The 27433-nt window shown below is 46.3% G+C and overlaps 1 long non-coding RNA gene across 1 annotated transcript; it reads right to left on the reverse strand.

The window, feature by feature from the left end:
• On the reverse strand, positions 1 to 26513 carry LOC122458247. Its single transcript, XR_006278171.1, has 3 exons — positions 26368 to 26513; positions 2118 to 2133; positions 1 to 11 (listed from the first exon to the last, which is right to left on the reverse strand). It is a non-coding gene; the product is annotated as an uncharacterized LOC122458247 (long non-coding RNA).
• Between the last annotated feature and the right edge of the window lie 920 nt (positions 26514 to 27433).

The following is a 27433-nucleotide window of genomic DNA, read 5'->3' on the forward strand; positions in this document are numbered from 1 at the left end:
TGTATATAAATCTCCCCGCTGTATATTCCACTGAATGCATCCGATGAAGTGAGCTGTAGCTCACGAAAGCTTATGCTCAAATAAATTTGTTAGTCTCTAAGGTGCCACAAGTACTCCTTTTCTTTTTGCAAATACAGACTAACACGGCTGCTACTCTGAAACCTAGTATTAGAAACTGCATTTTTTCAATATTGAATAAGTTATTGGCCTATCTTGTTTTTACAGACAGGAAGCATTTTTAACATTTTAGATTAATAATTTGGCTCTATGTAAGGACAGACAGATTTATTCAGAGGGTTGCGCAAATGTTGCATCTACTTCCTTTTTAAGATCAGAAGAAACTTCATGAGGAGTTGGTGTATCTACAGGCAAAGGGTATGCGTTGGGTCTAGGCTGAACATGACATTACTGGTATTGATAGGTTTGGAAACTTCACTTAACTTCTGTCTTTTCCCACTTGTTGTGGCTTTAGCTGCTGCAAACAGATTGGCAAACCGAGGCACATCTTTTAGAATTTGAAACTTCTGAGATTCTTCAAGATCAGCATGGCATCTTCTCACAAAATAGTCTTTCTGAAAAGTATGTCTGCACTCGGAACAGCGCACTAGCACTCCATTGCTTCTTGATGCAGATTTTTTATTTTTCACTCCAGAAATGCTCTGATAAAGTCAAATAAACATTTGGGAATCCAGAATTAACAAGATTGTCAGATTTTATTACAGTAGCAGCTATTAATCCATGAGAAAACCAGTGTGACCCTGTCAAAGACAATAGGCCTGATTCCATATAGACTCATAGACTTTAATGCCAGAAGGGACCATCCTGATCATCTAGTCTGACCTGCTGCACAATGAAGGCCCCAGAACCTCACCCATCCACTCTTGTAACAGACCCCTAACCTCTGGCTGAGTTACTGAAGTCCTCAAATATGTCACATGTCTATATTAACCAAAAATTCCTGTTAAGTATCACACAATGAACAGCAGATAAACTAATTTAATGGACAAATATGAAAATACCTATGAACATTGCTTAAAGTTTAAGCAAGATTATGAGAAAACTATTTTCCACTAAGAATTACTGGAGAATTTTCAAATGTGTTGACTTATCTTGTTCACTGAGTGATTGTTGAGGATTTTTAAAACCATCTATCTCCTTAAAAAAACAAGAAGATCTTAATTAAAATAGAATCTATGTTGTCATATGGCTTTGTTCATAATTACATTTACTACTTCACTTCTTGTTGATCATTCATCTGTTACCTACCTTGGGAAAAACAACATTGCTTGCTATTTTTATTGATTGCTATTGTTACTTGTCACTCACACCAATGTAATTCACAGAAATAAATGTGAGAAGGTACCAAGATCATTCCAATTAATGTGTGTCTTGATGAATGAAACACACAGAGCATTGTTATGTACCTCACCTAATATTAATTTCTCATCAGCATTGTTTTTCTATTTCAGAACTACACTTGCTAGTTACAGGGTATTTCACAAAAATGAAAGCAGGTATTTAATTTCTTAGAGAGATCAAAACTTTTAAAGAGTTTTACACAGTATAAGACTTAACAGGCAGAGCTATAGCCTATAGCTATAACAGCTATAGCCAGAGATGGGAGAGGAAGGATGGGAATAGAAACATTGCAGCTCCATATGTAGTAGGCAGTTGAGATAAATCATAAATATTTCTCATACAAACACGGAGTTGGGGATAGGTGGGGAAGTGGAATTAGTGATGGAAATGAGTACTGGGCTAGGGAAGGACCTGGGATGGGGGTCCTGAGGATGGGCATGGAGAAGCAAGGGGCAAGTGGTGGAATGTGCTTGAAGAGGCAGAAGGGGAGGAGTGGGTACCAGAGTTGTATCTGCAGGCTTGGGTCCATGATCTCTATCTATGTGGGACTGGGGTGAGCAATGGGGTGGGGGTTGTGTGTGTGAGCGGGGTTGTTATAAGATTGGGGTGTCGGGATAGGGATTTTCTGTTCTGTGGAATGGAGGTGTGACTAGAATCAGAGAGTGGTATGGAGGCCATGGGGGTTAGGAGGTGGAGTTCTGGGGCTGGGTATCTAAGGGTGCGGATGGGGTTTGTGCTTTTCTGCGCCATCCCCCCACTGTGCACTAGCACCTCCTGGCTGGGCTCTTTGATCCAGTCAGACAGCTGGGACTGAGCCAGCCCTGCTCTGCCCTGAGCTGCCTCAGGCATTACCAGGAGACGGGAGCAAAGTTCGGGCTCCTGGGTGGGGCCAGCACCAGCCGTACTGTAAAACGGGTCTGCCACGGGTAATGGGTAATGCTGTTCCCCAGGGCATCACGGTCCCCTTCCACAAGGTACCCCCACAGCTGGCTCCTCCTCATCACCCCTCTCCCATGGCACTCCACAGCCAGCTCCTCAGCAACCTCCCTCCCCCACAACACCCCAACACCTGGCTCGTTGGCATGCCCTCTCCCTCACTGCATCTCCACAGCTCACTCCTCGGCATGTCCCCTCCCCTATGGCACCCCCAGAATCCACTTCTCAGCACTCTCCTTCCCCCATGGCACCTCCAGAGCCAGGTCCTCAGCATGCCCCCCAGGGAGTATCCCCCCACCAGACAGTGGCAGCAGCACCCAAGCTCCCACACTGCTGCCCATTCTCTATGGGCAGGAGGTGACCCGCTGGCTGGGCACTGTGCTGTCTCTGAGGCACAGCTGCCCTACCAGCCACGGGACAACATTTTACTGAAAGTGTCGGGAGCAGGGCCAGACCTTCACCTCTCTCCCCCCGCCTTTTTGTGATGCCCCTGAAGGTGGCTAAGTGCCTCTTTACACTGGGGTCTCAGCCAGGGTTGCCTGGCAGGCCTTAGGCAGAGCCAGGAGTCTCCTGAACTCAACCTGCTGCCTCAGGTCTGAGCAGTAATAGAAATCATAGAATATGAGGGTTGGAAGGGACCTCAGTCCAACCCCCTGCTCAAAGCAGGACCAAGCCCCAGTCTTTGCCCCAGACCCCTAAATGCCCCCCCCCAAGGATTGAACTCACAACCCTGGATTTAGCAGGCCAATGGTCAAACCACTGAGCTGTCCCTCCCCCCATTTTCTAAGTGACAAAAAGGTAGATAATGTGGCCCCCTGTGTGCAGAATGGGCCACACACCCACACTGGGGGCAATAAAGAGTGGTGCTGGCACAGGGGGGCACTAGGAGCTATTGTGCCTCAGGAAACCTTGGGGTGAATCTGCCTTTGCTGCCCCTGAGGAGGGTGCAGGTTGTGATCTTGCCAGTGTGGATGAGGTGGGCTCCCTTCTCATCTCCACCCCTTTGGGGGATGCTTGCACCTGGAGCGGGGGGAGATTCTAGCATCCACCGCACACAGGGATGGCACTTTGGCTCTGTGTGCACTCACACACCCACATGCAGGTCTGGTGAGCAGCTGACTCTGGATGGGGCTGACGGGCTTGTGTCTCCACTTTACACAGCTAGCATGGGGTCTCCCTACTGGCTTGGAAGATATTTCTTCTTGAGAACAACACTGTGTGACAAAGCTAGTCCCAGGGCTGTGTCACAGAGAGGTTAGGAACAGTTAACAGCAGGGCAAGGGCAGGTGAATCACACTCTCCTGGACTGACAAGGGCCAAGCAGTCGAGGAGGAAAACAACAGGCGCTCCTCCCGCACTGTCCCCCGGCCTAAACCACTTCTTCCAAAACTCTTACATCAGAGCAGGTGCCCTTGGCCTTATGGTCACTGGGCCCAGCTGGCAACATGCACTTTCCTCAAGTGCATCCACCTATAAATGTTCTGCTTCGCTAGACTGTGCCCCCTCGTCACCAGCCACTCACTGTCCCTGCCCTATCAGTCTCAGCCTGCCCAGCCTTTCGCAGGCCTGGGGGGTTAGGGAAAGGGGGCTACATATTTGAACAGCACCGCTGGCCTCTGTTCAATCCAGGACACAATGAGAATTAATCACAGCCTGTCAGGAGGCCGCCGTATTTTTCCTTCATTCTTATTTGCGTGCTATCGCCTCGAAAACAGGATGGCGATGTTTTCCTGCTGCTTATTGACTGAGACTAAACAAGGAAGGTCATGTTTCCAGCCTCCCTCCCTCGGCTCTCTGATAACTCCAGGACTTTCAGGAATGGCTTTGGGGAAGGCGGTGGGGGGTGGATTTCAAAGCTCTGGCCTGCTGGCTGTCCTAGGAGGGGTGTCCAGCAATCTTAGCAGGCATTCACCAGCACCACCACCAAGGTCAAGCTTTCCTGACACTTCTTGACAGTATGACAAACTCCCCAAACAAAAGGGACACTCAAAGCCCAACACCCTCTTCTGCATGGTGGATTCCCAGCCTTGTTTTTCACATGCTGTGCTGGATTACTAGCATTAGTGCTTATTATTTGTGGTATTGCAGTGGCCAGAGGCTCCAGTGAGCTTCAGAGCTGCATTGCGCGAGGCACTGTACAAATATAAGAGACAGAAGACTCATTGTGGGAGGGGAGCAAGGAAGACAAGGGTGATAATAGCAACACAAGGATGCATGGGTCAAAATGTTCAGATGAGCCAGCTCCTGTATGGGTACCAAAATAAGCTCTTTTGAAAATGTGATCATCACTGTCACAGTGGGAGCTGTTTGGTGCTAGACTGTTTGGAGAATCTTGCTTATTTAGGTGCCAAAACTTGGAGCCAAGCCCTCTTGAAAATCCAGACCTGCTCATGGGTGTTTTGAAAATTTGGCCCTATATTCTACCTACCAAAATTCCCTCCTGCAGTTTCAGTTAAATGCTATGTTCTTCTTCCCCTTCTGCTCTACATTCTTGTACACTGTTGTTATATGGAGTTAAATAGCTGCCTTCTTCCACCCAAACCAGATCTGTGGTTTGTATAGGGCTTTGGGATTTGCCTGAAAATCTGGTCCCAATTGTGGATGCTGAGCTCTTGAAAATCTGGTTCTGAACTCAGTTGAAAATCAAGCCTCAAGTGCACAATGGGCAGCCATCAATGTTTTAAAAAAAATATTTAAAACGAGATACATGGGGAAGAGGTATTGCTGCATCACTAACACCCACTTGACCACCGACCCGAGGCTTCCTCTGTAGCATGGGGCATGGTTGACTTGAGGGAGGCTTCTCTGCTCCTTGAAGTCTTTGAACCATGATTTAAGGACTTCAATAGCTCAGACATGGGTGAGGTTTTTCATAGGAGTGGGTGGGTGAGATTCTGTGGCCTGCGCTGTGCAGGAGGTCGGACTAGATGATCAGAATGGTCCCTTCTGACCTTAGTATCTATGAATCTATGAATCTATGAATTTGCCGTGGGTGTGACAATCGGATGCTTGTGGGAGAAATGGAGACGTGGCTGAAAGAGTCTGGAAGCAAGGGAAGGGGATGAGTCACAGTGCGGGGAGATAAGAGACTGGATAAATAGGGGGAAGCTAAACTGTGAAGGGCCTTGAAGGTGAGAGCCAGACGATTGTGTTTGATGCGCTGGAGAAGGGGGAGCCAGAGGAGAGACTCAGGGAGTTACAGGGCTGGGCTGGTGAGTGGAAAAGGTTATTTGTAAACCCCCCCCCCCCCCCCCCGCTATTGCTTTTGACATACTTGCATGTGTGTGGTGGAGACTGAACTGTGTTTCTTTGTGTTTGCCTGATGCACAACAGGAGTGGAGCAAGGATGAAGAAGGGCAGTTTGACTCCAGCTGGACTGCGGGACGGGGGAGGCCAGATGAACAAAACACAAGGCGATTCAATCTGTTTTGCACTGTAGTTTAGTTTTCATCACCTCATTATATCTCTGGGTTTGGTCCTGAATGTTCTGTCCCTAGGATTCTTTAATGCTGAAGAAATCCCCAAACACAGTCACACCAGGTTAAAGCGTGCAACTGTATTTTAGCTTACAAGATAAGAGCTTATTAAGCAGCATGGAAGTAACCTTGAAGAAAGGGAATTTCAAAAACTACAGTGCAACCATGTGGGCTTTTAAACTCAAATAGAGCAACCCAGTTAGGGTGCTTCATAAATACACTAGGGAAATGCGGTCTAGATGAAATTACTATAAAGTTGGTGCAAGAACTGGTTGAAAAACTGTACTCAAAGAGTAGTTATCAATGATTTGCTATCAAACTGGTCCTGCTTTGAGCAAGGGGTTGGACTAGATGACCTCCTGAGGTCCCTTCCAAACCTGATATTCTATGATTCTATGACATATCTAGTGGGATCCTGAATAGGTCTGTCCTGGGTCTGGTGCTATTTAATATTTTCATTAATGACTGAGCTAATGAAGTAGAAGGTATGTTTATAAAATTTTGGCTGACACCAAACTGGGAGGAATTGCAAGAACTTTGGAGGACAAGATTAGAATTCAAAATGACCTTGATAAATTGAAGAATTGATCTGAAATCAAGAAGATGAAATTCAGTAAAGACAAGTGAAAAGAACTGAACTTAGGAAGGAAAAAATCAACTGCAAAATCAGGACGAACTGGCTAGGTGGGTAGTACTGCAGAAGAGGATCTGGGGGTTATAGTGGATCACAAATTGAATGTCAGGCAACTATGCAAGACAGTTGTGAAAAAGGCTAATATATTCTGGGGTGTATTAACATGCATGTTGTATGTAAGACATGGGAGGTAACTGTCCTGCTCTGCTTGGCACTCAGTTGGAACATTGTGTCCAGTTTTGGGTGACACACTTTAAGAAAGATGTGGACAAATTGGAGAGAGCAAAGAGGAGAGCAACAAAAAAAGATAAAAGGTTTAGAAAATGAAACCTATGAGGAAAGGTTCAAACATCTGGGCATGTGTGGTACTGAGAAAAGAAGAGTAAGGGTCACCACAGTTGTCAAATATGTTAAAGGCTGTTGTAAAGAGGATGGCGATTAGTTGTTCTCCAAATCCACTGAAAGCAGGACAAGAAGTAATCAGCTATAGCAAGGGAGATTTAGGTTAGATATTAGGAAAAACTTCCTAACTATAAGGATAGTTAAGTACTGCAATAGATTACCAAGAGAGGTTGTAGACTTCCCATCACTGTAGGTTTTTCAGAACAGGTTACGGAGATGCAGATACAGAACGGCTGTCAGAGATGCTCTAGGTGTACTTGGTCCTGCCCCACCATGGGGGGGGCTGGTCTAGATGACCTATCAAGGTCCTTTCCAGCCCCAAATTTCTATGATTCTGTGATTCTGTATTAAGATTCCCATGTGCCATGTATGGGTGGTGGATGAACCATCCCCTTCGGGGAGGCTAACCTGCCGGCCCCACCCCTTCCTCCCACAGCCCTCCCCTGAGGCTTGTGGCTCCCCCCACTGCCAGAGGAGCTCTGGCCAGCCCGCCTCAGCTGCCCTGAGCCACCGGCCATCCAGCTGACCCCAGCACCCAGTCAAGCCTCTGACCTGACCCCCAGGCCAGCCCGAGCCTCCCACGGTGGCCCTGTATGCTGGCGGGCCTGAGCTTCAGGCTGCTGGCTGGAGCTGAGTCTGCCTGAGCCGCTGATCCAACCACAGTGCATGGGGCCAAGTCGCTGGCCCGAGCCCAGCGCTACCCCGGGCCACTGGTTCAATACACGGGCTGGCCCGAGGCTCCCAGGGAGGCCTTGGCCATTGATGGGCCTGAGCTGCAGGCCACTGGCTGCAGCTGAGCCCCCACCAGGGGGAGGCAGGCGGGGTCACGGGGCAGAAGATGGGCAGGGCCATGGCCTGGGTTAGGTCTGTTCTCATCATTGGTTGGCACATGGGAATTTCTAAACATCAAAGATCTTCTAAAGAGTAAACGTCCCCAGCAAAAACTGGAAGGCTTAGGAGAAGTGGTTCACACACAATTTCTTTATAAAGGGATAACATCCCCACCTGTGAGACCTTCGGGGGAGCGATGTTATCGCAAGTGAACTGTTGGTGCTCAGTGAAAGAATATTTACTGCACATGTACTGAACCCCAGAGCCACACACAATGCAATTCTAGTCAGCAGCAAAGCCACAGAGAGACTGGTAGAGGAGAAACGAAGGCAGGCTCGGCTTTTGTCCCAGCTACCCCTGGAAAGTGGAAGGGGTTTATACTAGCAGATAACTGAATCCCCATTCCCCCTGCCAACCACCTCTCTCCCCACTCCAGTACTTATCTGCAAAATTTGTGACTTGTGAATTACAAATTTTGAATCTGAGGCAAATTAATGCAAACTCCCAATGCGACCTGAGGCGTGACAGGAGATTGCATCAAATGCAGCAGTGGATGGCAGCCATCCATCTTGGAAGATGATGGTGTAAGAGCCCAGGCAGTGCCATTACCGTGTGTCATGCTGCAGCACCACGAGTGGCTAAAAAATCCAATTCTTGAGCGACCATCTTTGCCACAGCTAATGCAGGTTTAAGGTGCAGAGCCAGAGGATGAAGCCAGTGCACCACTAGCACGTCAGTTCTGCTGCACTCAACTCAGTTCCTCTCTCTCAACCATCACTCTCCAGCCTCTTCGACTCGCTCGTGCAGCGCAGCCCTCCCATATGGCCTGTGGCTAGCTGTGTCTTCCCAGCTTGCCTTGTCAATATTGAAAATTTTCAAGTCCCTCTTGCAAATGTTCTTGAACCTGAGCCTAGGTCAACTCAGAGGACTTGGAGCACCTGCAGTTCTCCATACGGGAGCTACTACTGCCGTAACGCTGTAAATGCCTGATACACATAGAATCTGGAGGAAATTATATTAAAAAACACAGCAAAAATTCATTATATTTTTTCCCAAAACTGTTTTCGGGGTGGGGAGGGATAGCTTGGCTGAAAACTTTAAATTTCAGAAATCATTTCATCCATCTTTATAGTTGGTCAAAAAAATGAAACAAATTTCACTGAAATGTTCTCATCCCCTTACTCTCACTCCATTTTTAATCAAAATTCAAACAAAAATTTTCATCAACATTCAAAACATTTCAACCAGTTCTTCTGTCTGAAAACCATAATCTCACCATAATAAGTCAGCATCTCCCAAATGTTAACATTTATGCCATCCCTGTTAGGTAGGATAATATTGCTCCTATTTTAAAGATGGAGAACTGAGGTCTGACCAAGCCCCAGTGCATTCTGTGGTGTCATAAATCCATGTAAAGTCCTTTAGTTAAAGACCTTTATACTCATGCAGCTTTATATAGCCCAGGTGACTAGTCTGGACAATACTCTATCTCTCTCACACATGTAGCCCGGGTCTGGACAAGCAAAAATAATCTGCTCACAAATACTTTACATTCAGAAACTGATGTGATAGGCTGCAGAACTAGCAGTTTATGGCCTGCCCCTAATATGCAAATTGCCTACCTATTCATTGAATTCCTCCTTTTCTCCTATAGGTGTCACCCTCGCTGTTCAGAATTTTAGCAGATGGGGGTACCAGACCCTTTGTGCAGGCCAGAGTGAAGAACTCACTGCAGGGACCTGTGCTAGGAACTGGGTGTTAAAGGGAAGTCCCACTGTGAGGGAAGAAGGGGGGGCGGGAGGCAGTTTCAAGCATAACAGTTGGGTGAAAGAAGGTGCAAAGTGGAGTTTGGCAGGAAGAGATGGAGGCCTGGTTCTCCCCTATGCTGCACATTGTGACGTCATTTATACCTGGGCCAAATGAAGCAAATGTAGATATGCCATGTGACTAGATCAAACCCACACTGATGGGAATAGTAATACCTACTTCTTACATAGCACTTTTCATTACTAGATCTCAAAGCACCCTACATAGGAGGTCGGTATCGTTAACCTGGTTTTACTGATGGGGAAACTGAGGCACAGAGAGATGAGATGACAAGCCCAAGCCCAAGATCACACAGAATGCTAGTGGTTGATCAGGGAGAGTAGCACTCAGGTCTTCTGAATCCCAGCCAGGGTGCTATCTACTTGGGCACATGGGTAGTGCCCTCTTTTGTGTGGAAATAGGCAATAGGGCAGTTATGGCTCACATAGCTCAGTGCATCACATCTGAGACATGAACACTTGCACAGAAGAACTCAGTAGCTTTTGAGCAGTCTAACAAGCCCCAGTCCCACCCCTGACGGGTGCAATGCACACACCTCCCTTAAGTGGTATGTTAAAAATGTATGTAGTGCTTGTAAGAGGTGTTGCATTGACAGGCCTGGAGAAGGAAGGACACCCAATAGAAGGAGTACTGCACTGGCATGGCAATCTTCCTTCAGGGACCACGTCTTCTGGAGAGACAGAAGTTCCCACTCCATGACCCATTCTGGCCTTGATCTCTCTCAGGTACCAACAAAAGGGAGCACTTAGGCTGGTTCTGCAGCCATTTGGGGGATTTGCACACCTGTCCACTAAGATTTGGACCAAGATCTCAAAATCAGTTCATACAGGTAACTTCTGGACAACACCAGCACAAGAGCACAATCACTACGGCATTAAACAGGCACAGTTCTGTCCGCTTGCAAATCAGCTGCCCTTGCTTACATCAGCAGTGAAGAGGTGGGATCTGAACTGGGAAGAAGCTGTCCTGTGTGGCCCCTGGGAGCATTTAAAGACTTGACTCTCTCTCTTCTCTGATGCCACATTCCACAGGGCATTATAGTGAGATCCTGAGATTAGGTCTGATCTGGATCAGCTGTCCCCATCTGGGCAACTAAATCCAAATAGTCAGCATGTACAGGTCCATAAACCAGGGAACTTACTAACTCAAGTTTTCATTAAAAATTTCCTTCAATTTTCTGGGGAGGGAGTGGTTATTTAAAAAGAAAAAAATCCCAGTTGCAAAAAAAAAAAGGTTCTCGACACAAAACAGATGTGAAAATTTCCATTTTGTTTCATTTTTGTTTCATTTTCACTTTCCTCAAAAAAGTATCAATGGAAAAGTTTTGAGCAGCTCTGTCAGTCAATTTATAAGTGGTTTCATGTGGCTGTCACAAGCTGTAGCACTGTACCTGCAGTCCACAGGCACTCGAACATTGTTTATTATTATTATGGTAAGGTCCCAAAGAGGGATTAGGGTCCTATTAGGCTAGCAGTTGTATGTACATAGTGAAACAATGGCATGGGGTGAGTGAAAATCTCTATCCTAAAGGGTTTACAATCTGAATGGACAAGACAGAGAAAGTAAAGATCGCTATTCCCATTTATAGATGGGGGAACTGAGGCACAGACAGATAGGGTGACTTGTCCAGTATCGTGCAGGGAGCTGGTGACAGAGCAGGGAATCGAATCCAGACCCTCGGTTCTAGAATTTCTGGACAAATTCATTGATCATCTAGTCTGACCTCCTGTATGACACAGGCCAGAGACCTGCCCCAAAACAATTCCTAAAGCAGAGGTTTTATAAAAACATCCAATCTGGATTTAAAAATGGTCAGTGATGGAGACTCCACCACAACTCTTGTAAGTTGTTTCAATGGTTAATTACCCTCACTGTCAAAAATTTGCACCTTATATCCAGTCTGAATTTGCCCAGTTTTATCTTCCAGCCATTGGATTGTGATAGGTCTCTCTGCTCAGTTGAGAGCCCATCATTAAATATTTGTTCCCCATGTAGGTACTTATAGACTGTAACCAAGTCACCCCTTAACTTTCTCTTTCTTAAGATAAATAGATTGAGCTCCTGGAGTCTATCACTATAAGGCATATTTTCGAATCCTTTCATCGTTCTCATGGCTCTTCTCTGAACTCTCTCCAATTTAACAACATCCTTCTTCAATTTTGGGCACCAGAACTGGACACAGTATTAAAGCATCAGTCACACCAGTTCCAAATACAGAAGTAAAACAACCTCTCTACTCGCACTCGAGTTTCTGTGAGTATGGCCTACATTCTTTGTTCCTAGATGTACACATTTACATTACAATATGTATTAAAATGCATATTGTTTGTTTGCACCCAGTTTACCAAGCAATCCAGACTGCTCTGAATCAATGACCTGTTCTTTTCATTATTTACCACTGTCCCAATTTTTGTGTCATTCCAAAATTATCAATGATGATTGTATGTTTTTTTTCCAGGTTATTGATAAAAATGTTAAATAGTGTAAGGCCAAGAACCCAATCCTGTTGGACCCCATTGAAAACACACCGGCTTGATGATGATTCCCCATTTACAGTCACATTTTGAGATCTAACTGTTAGCCAATTCTTAATCCATTTAATGTGTGCCATGTTAATTTTATATTGTTCTAGTTTTTTAATCAAAATGTCCTGTGGTTCCAAGTCAAATGCCTTACAGACTATTACCTTTACCATCTAAACATGTAATCTCAACAAAAAAGACTTCAAGTTAGTTTGACAGGATCTATTTTCCATAAACCCATGTTGATTGGCATTAATTACATTACCCTCCGTTAATTCTTTATAAATTGAGCCCCATGTCAGCTGTTCTATAATCTTGCTAGGGCATCAATGTCAGGCTGACATTTTTTAAAATTGGCACATTAGCTTTCTTCCAGTCTTCTGGAACTTCCCCAGTTGTCCAAGACTTATTGAAAATCAACATTATCGGTCCAGTGAGATGCTCAGCCACCTCTTTTAAAACTTTTGGATGCAAGATATCTGGACCTGCTGATTTAAAAATGTCTAATTTTAGTAGCTTCTGTTTAACATCATCTTGAGATACTAGTGAAATGGAAAGAGTGTTATCATCACCATATGATAAGCCTATATCATCTGTTTTATCCCCAAATACAAAATAGAAATATTTATTGAACACTTCTGCCTTTTCTGCATTATTATTGATATTTCTACCATTTCCATCTAGTAATGGACCAATGCCATTGTCAGGATTCTTTTTGTTCCTTGTATATTTTAAAAACATTCTTTTTATTGTGTTTAACTCTGCTAGCTATAGATGTCTCCCTGTTTCCCTTGGCTTCCCTTATCAATTTTCTACAATTCCTAACTTCTGACTTATATTCATTACTATCAACTTCCCCTTTCTTCCATTTGTTTATATCTATATGTATATATATTACAGCTGCCTTCACTTTTCCTCTAAACCAGGCAGGCTTTTTAACGATACAACCTTCCTCTATTGTTGGATTGTGGCTTTTTGGGTATCTAGTAAGGTATTTTTAAATGATTTCCAATTATCACTCACACTTTTCTGATTAAATTCTTCCTCCCAGTGGATTTGGGTCATAATTGTTTTCAGCTTTGTGAAATTAACCCCATTAAAGCATATATATATAACTGATCTGGACTTCATTCTGCTCTCACATTTAAATGTGATCAAGTCACGCTCATTTGTGCCTAACCTACCATTAATTTTTAATTCTGTAATCAGTTCTTCTTTATCTGTTAGGATAAGGTCTAACATAGATTTTCCCCATGATGGCTGTGACACTTTTTGAGTTAGGAAATTGTCATTTATAATGTTCAGAAATTCCAAGGTTGTTTTAGTACTGTCACCATGAGACCTCCAGTGAGCTGTAGCTCACGAAAGTTTATGCTCAAATAAATTTGTTGTCTCTAAGGTGCCACAAGTATTCCTTTTCTTTTGAAGTCCCTCATGATCACTGTTTTTTCCCTACTCATTGTAGGCGTGCCATTCTGTTCCCTAGTTTGATTTAGTGTAGAGCACACATCAACTAGTACCCCATTTTATGCTGTATCTGTTAGGACATTGATCCATAAGCATTCAGGATCATTTTCTTCTGAGTTATCAGTGACTCAGAAACAGGTAATGCTGTTTTTTGTCATAGAGTGCTATTCCCACTCCCCTTTTGCTCACTCACTCCTTCTTAAATAGATTATAACCATTGATTTTAATATTCCAATTGTGCAAATCATCTGACCAGGTTTTAGTAATACCAACTAGATTAAATTTATGCTCATGAATGAGCAATTCAAATTCCTCTTGTTTGTTACCCAGGCTCCTACACTGGTGTATCGGTGATTCAGAAATTTCTTTTCTTCACGTCCTTTGGTTCCTTCATTAATTTTATTCTCACCATCTTGATTTTGTGCTGAGTGTTCAGATCTCCCCTCTTTTTACCCTTCCTTTTCGCTATTAGTCCTGAATACTCTGTCCCCGAGGAGGTTGACTCCCTTCCACTGAGGTGGAGGCCATCCAAACTATACAGCCCCTCTCCCCATAGAAGGCGGATCAATGTTCCACAAACCCCAAACCTTCCACCCTACACCACTTTCCTAACCAATGTAACTATAGTGCCTTTGTGGCCAAGATGGAGTCCACTCTGCAGGTGGCTCTGGCCAAGAAAACCAAATGCAGGAACGCAGCAGGGAAACTCCCTTCTACTCCAGAGTAAACACACACACACAGGGATAGTACAACAAATGTAGGAAAGGGAAATATTTATTTACAGAGGGATGGATGGAGAAAAACAATGGTGGCGGGGGGGGGGCGGGAACATAGGGGAAGTAGTACAATAGGGTTACATCCAACAAGAGGACCCACAGGCCCAGTGGTACCACAATGTAAAAGGGCAGATGCTGAGCACTGTGTCTACACTCAGAGGTCAGGAATCCTGGGCAGAGTTCCAGTCCAGCAGTGAGTCTTGGGTGCTCCTGGTCATCTTTGGCACCAGTGAACTTCCCCAGTATCCCCTCTGGTGCCTTTTCTGCTGCTTTCTGCAAACCCACACAGAGAGACAGCCTCCCCACTTAGCTAGCTACAGCCTCCCTCCTTATGCCCATTGCAAGGTCATAAGCCCTGCACTCCCAGCCCCAAACAGTACAGGGACACAGTGATACCGGGTCCGGCTTCAGTTTGTCCTTCTCGGGGGATTCCTCCCTGGCATGGTGCTCCTCCTGGCTCCTCTCCTGGGGTGTCCCTGGTCTGCTGCTCTGTCCCTTCCAGGCTTTGGGCTGGTTCTCGGCTGCTTCACTATGTGAGGGCCTGGGGGGTTGCAGGCTTCTTGTCCAGAGCTCCAGACACACACCCCGTCGCTCTCCCTCTCTCCACTCCCCTGGAACAACCAGCTCTTTCTCTGCCTCAAGACAAGGTTTTAAAGGGGCCAGGCTCTCTAAACCCCCAGCAGGCAGCAGGCCACTTCCAGAATCTGCTTTCTGCTTTCCTTTTCTTGTGTGACAGGAAGATCTCAGAGAAGACTGCGTGGAGATTCTTCATCTTCAGCATGCTTCCAAGTTCTCTGAAATCATCTGCTATCTGCAAGATACCCCCGATGCCTTGTCATTAGTGCCAATCTGAGCCATCACCAATGGATCTTTGCCCATTGTTTCAGAAGCCTAGCCAATCTTAGAGTGATGTCTCATGTCTTGGCTTGCGGAAAGCAGCGCACTATCCTGGTGTCTGCCTGACTCTTGCAGAATGTTCTTTGAGCCTTTTGAGTATTGAATCCCCTATAAGGATCCTCTGGCTTCCTTGGAAGGTTGGAGAACTCTATGTGGGCAGGGCTGATTTTCTTATAGGTTGGACCAATCTGCCATACAGAGGTGTGTCCCAAACCTCTTTCCATTCCCTAGGACCTGATGGATCTTGAGAGATACCTTTCATGGTTTCCACATTGAGGACGTGATATCGATTTGAAATGTCTAGCTGGTCCTCTTCTTTCTGGTGGCCACAGCTTGAGCATAGCAGAGGTGGGTGATAAATTACATTTCGGAAGAGGTGAGGAACTCACTGAAGTAAAGAGAGATTATCAGAGAGTTCCAGGTACCTGGTCCAGCAGCAGCTAAGGAACCACCTCCAGCAGGAAGCTAAGAGACAGAATTGTCTGCGCAGGGGGGCATTGGGAGAGTTAGGGTCAAAGAGGTAAGCCCAGGAACAGTCCTTGCCTCAAGGAGGGATGAGAGATGTCACCTAGAGCCAACGATGGTACCCAGAAGATGCTCTGAATCCCAGGTGGCTCAGGCCTAAATACCTTTGAGGGTCTGGGCCTCCTGATCTTTCCTGAGTAAAGTAAAGGAATCCAAAAGTGTCTCTGTGGTGGGTGAGCAGGCGGTGCTGACACAGGGGTTTGTTGTATGTGCTGAAGGGCTAAGGTTAATGCTTTTACTGGAGGATTTTAAAGCACTTCACACACATAGGCTAAGAGAATCTCACACCAGCACTGTAAAGAGGGAGAGCACCGTTGCACAGATGGGGAAACTACCTAGTGTTGGGAACACAGAAGCAAAGCTGGGCCTAGAACCCAGGAGTCCTGGCACAGTTCTCTATGCTCCTTCTCTGTGCAATCCTTTACCTTTAACCAGCTAAAAGAAAAGGAGTACTTGTGGCACCTTAGAGACTAACAAATTTATTTGAGCATAAGCTTTCGTGAGCTTTGTTAGTCTCTAAGGTGCCACAAGTACTCCTTTTCTTTTTGCGAATACAGACTAACACAGCTGCTACTCTGAAATCTTTAACCAGCTGTTCCTGAGGGAAGGCAGGGACTCACTGCAGGAGCACTGGAACCTTGGTAGACATGAGGCCTTGCCCCTGTTCCTCCTCTTCCCTCTCAGCCACCCCCCACAGGCATGCAGGAAGTCAGAGCCACGCACTGGTAAGAGCCATCCAGGGAGCCCAGGCTGCTGTGTGGAGCCCTGGACCCTCCACCTGCCCTGGGCAGGAGTGCTGGGGTGCCCAAGAGCAGCCCTCAGCCTGTGTCTACACCCCCAGGGTGCACCTGCCTGAGGCTTGCTCATGTTAAAAAGTGGGAGGGCATGGCTCTCTCACTTTTAAAAGTGGGGCGCCATGACCCCCCCCATCTCACTGGGATTGTGGCATTGGCTCTGTTCACTGGAGTAATGATTTCTACATATGGCATCCCTGATGCCTGACAGAGTGAAAAATCCCAAGAGATATTATCAAAATTCTTGCAAAGACTAACAGTGCCCATTTAAATAAATGGGCGAGGTTTAGATTGCTCTCCGGGCAAGATTATCTGGAGACAGTTATCACTGGAGATTTCCCGGTAAATTGCAGCATCTCAGAGGAGTCTGCAGCTACTTGCAGTTACTCATCATCAGGGCTAAAAATGTTCAGATTTCTGGCAGGTTTCCGAGCTGATAATTGCTCAGAAAAATTCAGGGTTGGGCATTTACTTCTGAAATTAATTAGCTCATCAGAAAACATCCCGCAGGGCTGTTGTCATCAGAAGGAAATAATGGACTTAGAGAGGTGATACAATTACATCCTTGTTTAGCAGAGGAACCAATGAAGCAGGGTGCAAAAGGCCAGGTTCTTCTTATTGTGGCTTTTACCAGCTGAGCTTTTCTCCTGGAGCAGTTTGAGACCTTATTCAGTCATTTATGAAGCTCATCTAAAAGCTCACAGGGGGATCACAAATGTTCCAGGGGATTCAGACCACTTGGGCGATTTGGCATGGAAGGCCAAGCACATAACCTCTGCAAAGGTTTTTGTTTAAATACTTTTTATTTAGCCACAGTCACTGGCTGAGAGTATTTATAAAGACAGGAAATTAGAATAGGATCCATGTATACTGACAAAGCAAATAACAGTCACTCTGGAAGTGCAGATAATGAGAGGAAGGGTGGGCTTGTATTTAAGGCTCTGCACTGGAACTTAGGTGATCTGGCTTCACTTACCAGTTCTGCCATAGACTCCTTGAGTGACCTTGGGCAAATTGCTTAATCCCTCAGTGTCTCTATTTCCCCATTTATAAAATGGGGCTAGTGAACCTTCGTATATACGCTCTGACGATGTAGATGGTAAATTCTTTGGGGGTAGGGGCTGACTCTCACTGTGTGTGGACTGCACAGGTGTGATGGAGCCCCAATCTCAGCCAAGGCTCTACCATAATATCAATAATAAAATGCCCTTGTTCAGTGCAGATAATCATATCTTATAACCCTTAAGTAATATACCTCAAGCTCGCTCAACTTCATAATGGATCCTGATAGGCCTCAGAAATTACTCCAGATCCTCCCTAATCGGGGATGGAGATCAAGCCCCGAAGGATGAGTTCTAGGCAGTTTCAAGCCAGCCTGCTCTACATGGTACTCTCTGAACATAAAGACTTTCTGAGGTGTCTCTCCTCAGTGTGATTCTCCCCGAATGCAAAGGAGGCTCAGCATATCTCCGCAATGTATTTGTGTTGGGAGAACCAAGACCCTAAGGCCTGGCTCCACCAAAAGACTTTGGCATCATGATGCTCAGTGTTGCAACGCCTCATTTTATGTACCTAGAAAATCCCAGGGACAGCACTGCCATCCTCAAAGCCTGAGTTAGGCCCCTCGGCTCCCTGTACAGTGGATGGGGAGAGCGAGGGGCCATAAAATGTGATCCACAAAGCCAGCAAGCTCAGCAGGGAGCTGCCTAAGCTAGCTAATGGGAGATGTCATGAGAAGAATATGCCCTAAACCCCACCCTTCTCATGGAGATAGGTGCCTAAGTTTGGGGTGCAAGGAGGCTAGTGATCTACAGCTGGAAACCTCTCTCCTGGGGGCACCTAAGTCATTTCTTGTGAGAATGAGTGAGGCAGGCACCTGGCTCCACATCGAATGGCCAGGGGAGGGCAAGGTGGTGGCAGTGCCCACCCGATAACTTTTAGCACAGTGGTTAGAGCACTCCCCAGCTGTTCCACTGGGGAGAAATAACTGGAGTCAGGGGAGCAGGGAGACTGGACCCTGGCTATCCCACCGCCAAGGTGGGCGTCCTAACCACCAGCCTGTAGAGCCAGTCTCACTTACAGGCTCTGCCTCAATTACTATTTAATTATTTAAATCCAAAGGGGCACAGCTTCAACAGGAGAGCTGGAGGGTGGCCCACAGTAAGCTGTCCTATAGCTCAATGGTTAGCGCACACACTCGAGTGTTCAACTCCCGTTCAAATCCTTTCTCCCCCGAAGCAGGGAGGAATTGAACATGGGACTCCCACATCCCAGCTGAGCACTCTAACCCCTGGGCTAAAAGCTAGTCACCAGCACCTCCTCTGGCAGCCAGATTTTGACTGGATCCAATCCAGTAGGCAGCCTAGGAGCATATCTACAGGATCAGGCCGCATGGGTGAGACAGGCATTTCTAGTCCTCTGCTCTTTCCCCCCAGTTCATAGGTCACTCTGGATAGTTCCCGGATGCCTAGAGGGAGACAGCAGCATGCGTGCCCAGAGGCAGACGCTGGGGTGCCACAGTAACTTTACAGCAAAAATAGAGCCTGGGTCCCTCCACCTGCCAGGGTGGGGGGGCCTGAGAGCAGCCCCGGTCCATGTCTTCCCTCCAGACAGCCTGCCCAGAGAAGGTGCAACGTTCATGGCTCCCCACAACTGCCAGCACGGCTCTTACATCGTCCTGGCTCCAGCTTCTGACCTGTCCAGGCGGTGGGGCCTTGTGCAGAAGAGGAGGGAAGGGGGCTGGGCCTGTGGCGAAAAGTGGATGGGCCAGGCCTGCCCACTTTCAGAAGTGGGGAGGGCCATGGCCCTTGGCCCCTCCTGTTCTGGCGCCCCTGGTTTACAGTCTAAATGTATCTATCTGGGTACCTCCCTTGCTGAGTATTTCAGCAACACTCAGGAGGACACATTCTTTGGGAGTTCGCTGTTTGAGCTGCTCACACATCTTTTGTGTCGCAGGGGAATTAGGGAAATTCTTCAATATGAGAAAGAAATTCTCTCAACCCACCTCCAGGCTCATCAAGACCAGAAACTGGCCCCAGTCACTGCAACTCATTTCATTGCAGGCAGATTTCTTGGCAAGTGTCAGTCCCCTCTGCTCCTGACCCAGAGAGGAGGAAATTTACCAAAATAAAATAAGCCAGGTGGGAGGCACACAAGCCAGCTCTTTAAATGCACTGCCCTTGTTTTTCGTACTTCTAGACTTGGCCGAACCCAAAAGTTAATAGTTAATGATTCTGAATTCCTCCCTTGAAGAAGGGAAAGGGAAATGAGCCAGGCAGCCTGCGATCCAGTGCCATGGGGGCTGCATGCTTACTGCCTTGGACCCCTTGCTGCTTCAGTTAGATACAGGGGACCCTTTTTTATGTTGAGAGGAGGTGGATGCATGAAAATGAATAGTGCTCCCAAGGCCAAGAGCCAATGGCTTGTATTCTTAACATAAAAATATACTTTGCATTGTTCTTATTTCCCCTCATATGAATAATAAAGGTATCTTGACAAACCAATGACTAAATATTTGCTGCCATAGTCCTGAACTAGTCTACAGCTAAAGTGCTAGTCAGGTGACTGGGACGTAAAGCTATTTAACCCCTCTTTGCCCATCTTAGTGTTAAGGAGAACTGATGCCACAATGATGAGCAGCAGTATAAAATCCTAAGATTCTTCTTCTTATGTATTTGTATCATTGTAGTGCCCCAGTTGTTGACCAGGACCCCACTGTATTCAGAACTGTTAAAAAAAGCACAAAAAGGCAGTAGCATGTGGACCTCTTAGGGTGTCTACACAGCAAAGAAAAACCTCTGGCTGGCCTGTGCCAGCTGACTCAGGCTCACGGGGCTTTTGCCCTTTCATTGCTGTGCAGACTTCTGGGCTCAGGCTGGGGCCCGGGCTTTAGGACCCTGTGTGTTGGGAGGGTCCCAAAGTTTAAGAGAGAGGGTCCTGGAAGTTTACACAGCAATGAAACAGCCCTGCAGCAAAAGCCCCATGAGTCAGCCACAGGTTTTTTTTTGCTGTGTAGACACACCCATAGAAGATGGCAAGTACATTAAGGGTCACATTTTCTAAGTGTATTCTTGATCTCCCTAAGCACATCCATTTGCATCGACCCACCGAGGGATAGTGGAATGCACTAGCTGGAAAATTGCAAAAGCAAACGGGTGTCTTGTTTGGTGACTGGGCTAGACAGCAAGACATTGAAGTGAGATCTTCATTATTCCATTTTCTTCATTTTTACACCTCCTGAGGTTGTTTGTGGCATGTCATGGAAATGGTAATTCAGCAGGAAAGTCTAAACCGTGACATTACACAGTAGACAGTTTTGTTTGAAAATTGACCCATTTTAGTAGGAATCTTTTGCCAAAAAACCCCAAGGTTCTTTCAAAATGTAGAACATTTTCAATAGTAACTAAAGGTGCGTCTGCACCGCAACTCTCCCTCCCCTCCCCGCAGCAGCAAGTCTCAGAGCCCAGGTCAAATGACTTGGGCTTGTGCTACAGGCTATACCGGGTTTACCATGGCACCGGGCCCAGAGTCAGAAGGGCCCTGGCCAGCCCGATCCCCTGGCTGGCTGAGCCTGCCAGGAAAGCTGCCCCTGCTCCTGCTCCACCCCTGCCCCACCTCTTCCCCAAAGCCCCTGCCCCTGCTCTGCCCCGCCCCCTCTTCCCACCTCTGCTCTGCCCCGTCCCCTCTTCCCACCCCTGCTCCGCTCCAGCCCTGCCCCCACCCCACCCCTTCTCCTGACCAATGTCCCGGGGGACTGCAGCAGAGGTCGGGCGCACCCTGCACTCACGGAGCAGAGGGAAGTGGAGTGACCTGGCCCCAGCCCACTCTGCTGGCTTGTGCTGTGGGATGGTTTCTCCCCTGCCTCCCAAGCCTGGGGAGGAGATGGAGCGGTGGGGAAGGGGCATGGGATGGGGAAGAGAAGGGGATGGGAGAAGCAGGAGCCCAGCATGCAGATCCCCTTGGCAGCAGCTGAGGCTCCCCTGTTAAGCAGGCCCATCAAACCCTCACCCTGACAAGCCCCACCTCCCTGCATCTATACCACTCTGATGAGCCCCTCCCCAGACACCCTACCCACCCTACCCAACCATCTACACCTGGATCCCCACCCAAATGAACCCCACCTCTCCTGCACCCAGACACCCCCCATCCCCGCTGAGCTCCAACCACTTTCACTTGGTCCCCCCTGCAGACTCCCATTGTCCCTGCACCTGGAACTTCCCTGTGCATCCAGATCCCCACTGAGCTGCCTGCACCTAGACTGCCCCACACAGAACCCTCTTACCCCCATCTGGATCCCCCCACACTAATTCCCTCTGCATGTGGATCCTGCTGCCAGGCTGAGCCTCTCTGCCCACATCTGGTGTGCCTGGCGCAAAAGGGGCAGGGCCCAGGGCGCCTCACTGCCAAGTCCCTGTCCCAGGGGGGCGGGGGAGGCTGCAGGGTATTCTCCCACCTCCATGCAGCCAGTGACCTATGCTCCCCACTTGCCATGGTGGGGCTTCCACATTTATTTATTGTAAAAAAAAATTGTAGAATTTTAAAATATTACGCACAGACTTTGATGTAGAATTTGCTCAGGAATATGGGGCACTGTACAGCTGTGATGGTGGGATTGTGAAGGGGGTGGTGGATAGTAGGGGATCTGTGGGTGGGGGAGCTGGGCAGGGGGTATCGTGTGCAGGGTGCTGTGTAGTTGTGGTGGGAGGTCAGTGGGAGGGGTCTCTGGGCAGGGGGTGCTGGGCATAGCGGTTCAGGGGCATTGGGCATAGGGATCTGTGGGGGAGGTCTCTGGGCAAGGGGTGCTGGGCATAGGGATCTGTGGGGGAAGTCTCTGGGTGAGGGGGTGCTGGGCATAAGGGCAAGGCACTGGATGGGGGGCAGTGTGGAAGGGGCACACTGGCAGCGCAGGGCTGGGCAGGCCAGTGTGCATCTAGCCGTTGTGGGTTTGTGTAAACAGTGCCCTTGTTCTGGACTGAGTGGGGCCACTCCCGCTGCGCCTCATTGCCCCCAACTGGCCCCTTGCTCTTGAGCCAGCTAGTAAGCTTAGGGAGGTCTAATGACCCACCAGAGTTTGGCAAAAAGCAGCACGTTTATTATACTGATAGCTAAGCTCAAAAGAATGGCGGGAGGTGGGGGTCACACTCACACTCGCATACTCACGCTCCCAGGACAGGCCACGGTGAAGCACTGGCCAGGTGGTCTGGGTGAAGGGCCTTCCTGGGAGGTACAAGCTTGTGAGTGCATTGCCAAGCACATGGCCTCTTCCCCTTTTAAAGTCCTGCTCAGCATGGCCTGGGATAGAGATGACTTGGCTGTGTCTGCTTGGTCACACTCCACCCGGGCAGTGTCCATGCAGTGTCCATGCATTGGGTGTGTGATCGCTGCCTAATCAGAGTCCCAGACACCTTGTCAACCTTGGAGCTCTTCTGATCTTCCAGCTGTTCAGCCAGCCCATTCATCCCACAAGCATTCAGGAGGGAGGGGGAGGTGGAAAGCCACTTCTCAGGTATTCAAAGAGGGAGAGGAGACAAAAGCGGGGGAAAGTGTAACAGACCTTTTGAGCAAACAGGTTATACATAGCACAGTCATACAGAGAATACAGATCACTGCTGCTCCTACAACAAAACCAACCTGATAGCTTTCTTTGACAGGATAACAAGCCTTGTGGATGGGGGGAATCAGAGGCGTGGTATATCTTGAATTTAGTAAAGGTTTTGATACTGTCTCGCATGACCTTCTCATAAACAAACTAGAGAAATGCAACCTAGATGGAGCTACTATAAGGTGGGTGCATAACTGGTTGGAAAACCATTCCCAGAAAAACAAGGAGTCTGGTGGCACCTTAACAGGTTTATTTGGGCATAAGCTTTTGTGGGTAAAACACCACTTCTTCAGATGCATGGCTGATAACACGGCTACCCCTGATATTCGTTCCCAGAGAGTAGTTATCAGTGGTTCACAGTTGTGCTGGAAGGGCATAACGAGTGGGGATCCCAGAGGGATCAGTTCTGGGACTGGTTCTGTTCAATATGTTCATCAATAATTTAGATAATGGCATAGAGAGCACACTTATAAAGTTTGTGAATGATACCGAGCAGTGAGGGGTTGCAAGTGCTTTGGAGGATAGGATTAAAATTCAAAATGATCTGGACAAACTGGAGAAATGGTCTGAAGTAAATAGGATTAAATTCAAAATGGACAAATACAAAGTACTCCACTTAGGAAGGAACAGTCAGTCGCACACATACAAAATGGGAAACGACTGCCTAGGAAGGAGTACTCAGGAAAGGGACCGGGGGTCATAGTGGATCACTCACTAAATATGAGCCAACAGTGTAACACTGTTGCAAAAAAGCAAACATAATTGTGGGATGTATTAGTAGGAGTTTTGTAAACAAGACGCAAGAAGTAATTCTGCTGTACTCTGCACTGATTAGGCCTCACCTGGAGTATTGTGTCCAATTCTGGGCTCCACATTTCAGGAAAGATGTGGAGAAATTGGAGAAAGTCCAGAGAAGAGCAACAAAAATGATCAAAGGTCTAGAAAACATGACCTATGAGGGAAGATTGAAAAAACTGGGTTTGTTTAGTTTGGAAAAGAGAAGACTAAGAGGGGACATGATAACAGTTTTCAAGTACATAAAAGGTTGTTACAAGGAGAAGGGAGAAAAATTGTTCTTCTTAACTCTGACGATAGACAAGATGCAATGGACTTAAATTGCAGCAAGAGAGGTTTCAGTTGGACATTTGGAAAAAATTCCTGTCAGGGTGGTTAAGCGAATTTATCTAGTTCTTTTTTGAACCCTATTATAGACTTGGACTTCCTAACATCCTCTGGCAAGGAATTCCAGAGGTTGACTGTGCACTGTATGAGAAAATACTTCCTTTTGATTGTTTTAAACCTGCTGCCTGTTAATTTAATTTGGTGACCCCTAGTTCTTATGTTATGAGAAAAGGAGTAAATAACACTTCATCTTTACTTTCTCCACACCAGTCATGATTTTATAGACCCCTATCATATCCCCCTTTAGTCGTCTCTTTTCCAAGCTGAAAAGTCCCAGTCTTATTAATCTCTCCTCATATGTCAGCCGTTCATACCCCTAATCATTATTTTTGCCCTTTTCTGAACCTTTTCCAATTCCAATATATATCTTTTTTGAGATGGGGCGACCACATCTGCAAGCAGTGTTCAAGGTGAGGGAGTACCATGGATTTATATAGAGGCAGTATGATATTTTCTGTCTTATTGCCAATCCCTTTCTTGATGATTCCCAACATTCTGTTTGCTTTTTTGACTGCCACTGCACATTGCGTGGATGTTTTCAGAGAACTATCCACAATGACTCCAAGATCTCTTTCTTGAGTGGTAACAGCCATTGTTTTGTGTGTATAGTTGGGATGATGTTTTCCAATGTGCATGACTTTGCATTTATCAACTTTGAATTTCATCTGCCATTTTGTTGCCTAATCACCCAGTTTTGAGAGACCCTTTTGTAGCTCTTCGCAGTCTGCTTGGGACTTAACTGTCTTGAGCAATTTTATATCATCTGCAAATTTTGCCACCTCCCTGTTTACCCCTATTTGCAGATCATTTATGAATATGTTGAATTTTATGATTCTATTAACTGATCTAACTTATTAACCAATCAGGAGGCTGTTATTATAATCGATAAAATAATAATACTGGGTCAGCATAACCAAGAATCTCTCTCTCTCTCTCTCCCCCCATACACCCCATCTATCTATCTATTTATCTATCTATAGATAGATAGATTCTTGGCTATTCTGAGCCAGTATTATTATTTTATCAACTACAATTGGCTAATAATATAGTAAAAGCATCCTGATATATCCTGCAAATGAAACATTGAATCACACTGCTGTGGCTCTTTTGGGTAATGTTGATCACTATTTTGGCTCCTGAACCATTGAGGTATGTTTATCTCTACTCTAGGGGAACTACTTTATGGACTACAAGAACAATGGCTCCAGAGCCTCTGGACACCATTCATAGAATCATAGAATTTAAGGTCAGAAGGGACCATTATGATTGTCTAGTCTGACCTCCTGCACAACGAAGGCCACAGAATCTCACTCACCCACTCCTGCGAAAACCTCTCACCTATGTCTGAGCTATTGAAGTCCTCAAATCGTGGTTTAAAGACTTCAAGGAGCAGAGAATCCTCCAGCAAGTGACCCAAGCCCCATGCTACAGAAGAAGGCAAAAAACCTCCAGGGCCTCTTCAATCTGCCCTGGAGGAAAATTCCTTCCTGACCCCAAATATGGCGATCAGCTAAACCCTGAGCATGTGGGCAAGACTCACCAGCCAGAAACCCAGGAAAGAATTCTTTGTAGTAACTTAGATCCCACCCCATTTAATATCCCATCACAGGCCATTGGGCATATCTACTGCTAATAGTCGAAGATCAATTAATTGCCAAAATTAGGCTATCCCATCATATCATCCCTTCCATAAATTTATCAAACTTAGTCTTGAAGCTAGATATGTCTTTTGCCCCCACTGCTCCCCTTGGAAGGCTGTTCCAGAACTTCACTCCTCTGATGGTTAGAAACCTTCATCTAATTTCAAGTCTAAACTTCCCAATGGCCAGTTTATATTCATTTGTTCTTATGTCCACATGATACTTAGCTTAAATAATTCTTCTCCCTCTGTGGTATTTATCCCTCTGATATATTTATAGAGAGCAATCATATCTCCTCTCAGCCTTCTTTTGGTTAGGCTAAACAAGCCAAGCTCTTTGAATCTCCTTTCATAAGATAGGTTTTCCATTCCTCGGATCATCCTAGTGCTTCTGTAGCTGTTCCAGTTTGAATTCATCTTTCTTAAACATGGGAGACCAGAACTTCACACAATATTCCAGATGAGGTCTCACCAGTGCCTTGACTAATGGTACTAACACCTTATCTTTACCGGAAGTACCTAGCCTGATGCATCCCAAGACTGCATTAGCTTTTTTCACGGCCATATCAAATTGGCGGCTCATAGTCATCCTGTGATCAACCAATACTCCAAGGTTCTTCTCCTCCTCTGTTACTTCCAAGTGATGCATCCCCAGTTTATAACAAAAATTCTTGTTATTAATCCCTAAATGCATGACCTTGCACTTTTCACTATTAAATTTCATCCTATTACTATTACTCCAGTTTACAAGGTCATCCAGATCTTCCTGTATGATATCCCAGTCCTCTGCATTGGCAATACATCCCAGCTCTGTGTCATCCACAAATTTTATTAGCACATTCCCGCTTTTTGTGCTGAGGTCAATAATAAAAAGATTAAATAAGATTGGGCCCAAAACCAATCCCTGAAGAACTCCACTAGTAACCTCCTTCCAGCCTGACAGTTCACCTTTCAGTGTGACCTATTGTAATCTCCCCTTTAACCAGTTCCTTATTCACCTTTCAATTTTCATATTGATCCCAATCTTTTCCAATTTAGCTAATAACTCCCCATGTGGAACCGTATCAAACGCCTTACTGAAATCGAGGTAAATTAGATCCACTTCATTTCCTTTGTCTAAAAAATCTGTTATCTTCTCAAAAAAGGAGATCAGGTTGGTTTGACACAATCTACCTTTTGTAAAAACATGTTGTATGTTGTCCCAATTACCATTGACCTCAATGTCCTTAACTACTTTCTCCTTCAAAATTTTTTCCAAGACCTCGCATACTAAGATGTCAAACTAACAGGCCTGTAGTTACCCCGGATCGCTTTTTTCCCCTTTCTTAAAAATAGGGACTATGTTAGCAATTCTCCAGTCATATGGTACAACCCTTGAGTTTACAGATTCATTACAAATTTTTGCTAATGGGCTTGCAATTTTATGTGCCAGTTCCTTTAATATTCTTGGATGAAAATTATCTGTCCCCCCTCCTCCCTGATTTAGTCCAATTAAACTGTTCAAGTTTGGCTTCTACCTCAGATGGGTAATATCTACCTCCATATCCCCCTTCCCATTTGTCATC

Source organism: Dermochelys coriacea, chromosome 19 (genome assembly GCF_009764565.3).
Source record: "Dermochelys coriacea isolate rDerCor1 chromosome 19, rDerCor1.pri.v4, whole genome shotgun sequence".
In the NCBI taxonomy this organism is placed as follows: Eukaryota; Metazoa; Chordata; order Testudines; family Dermochelyidae; genus Dermochelys; species Dermochelys coriacea.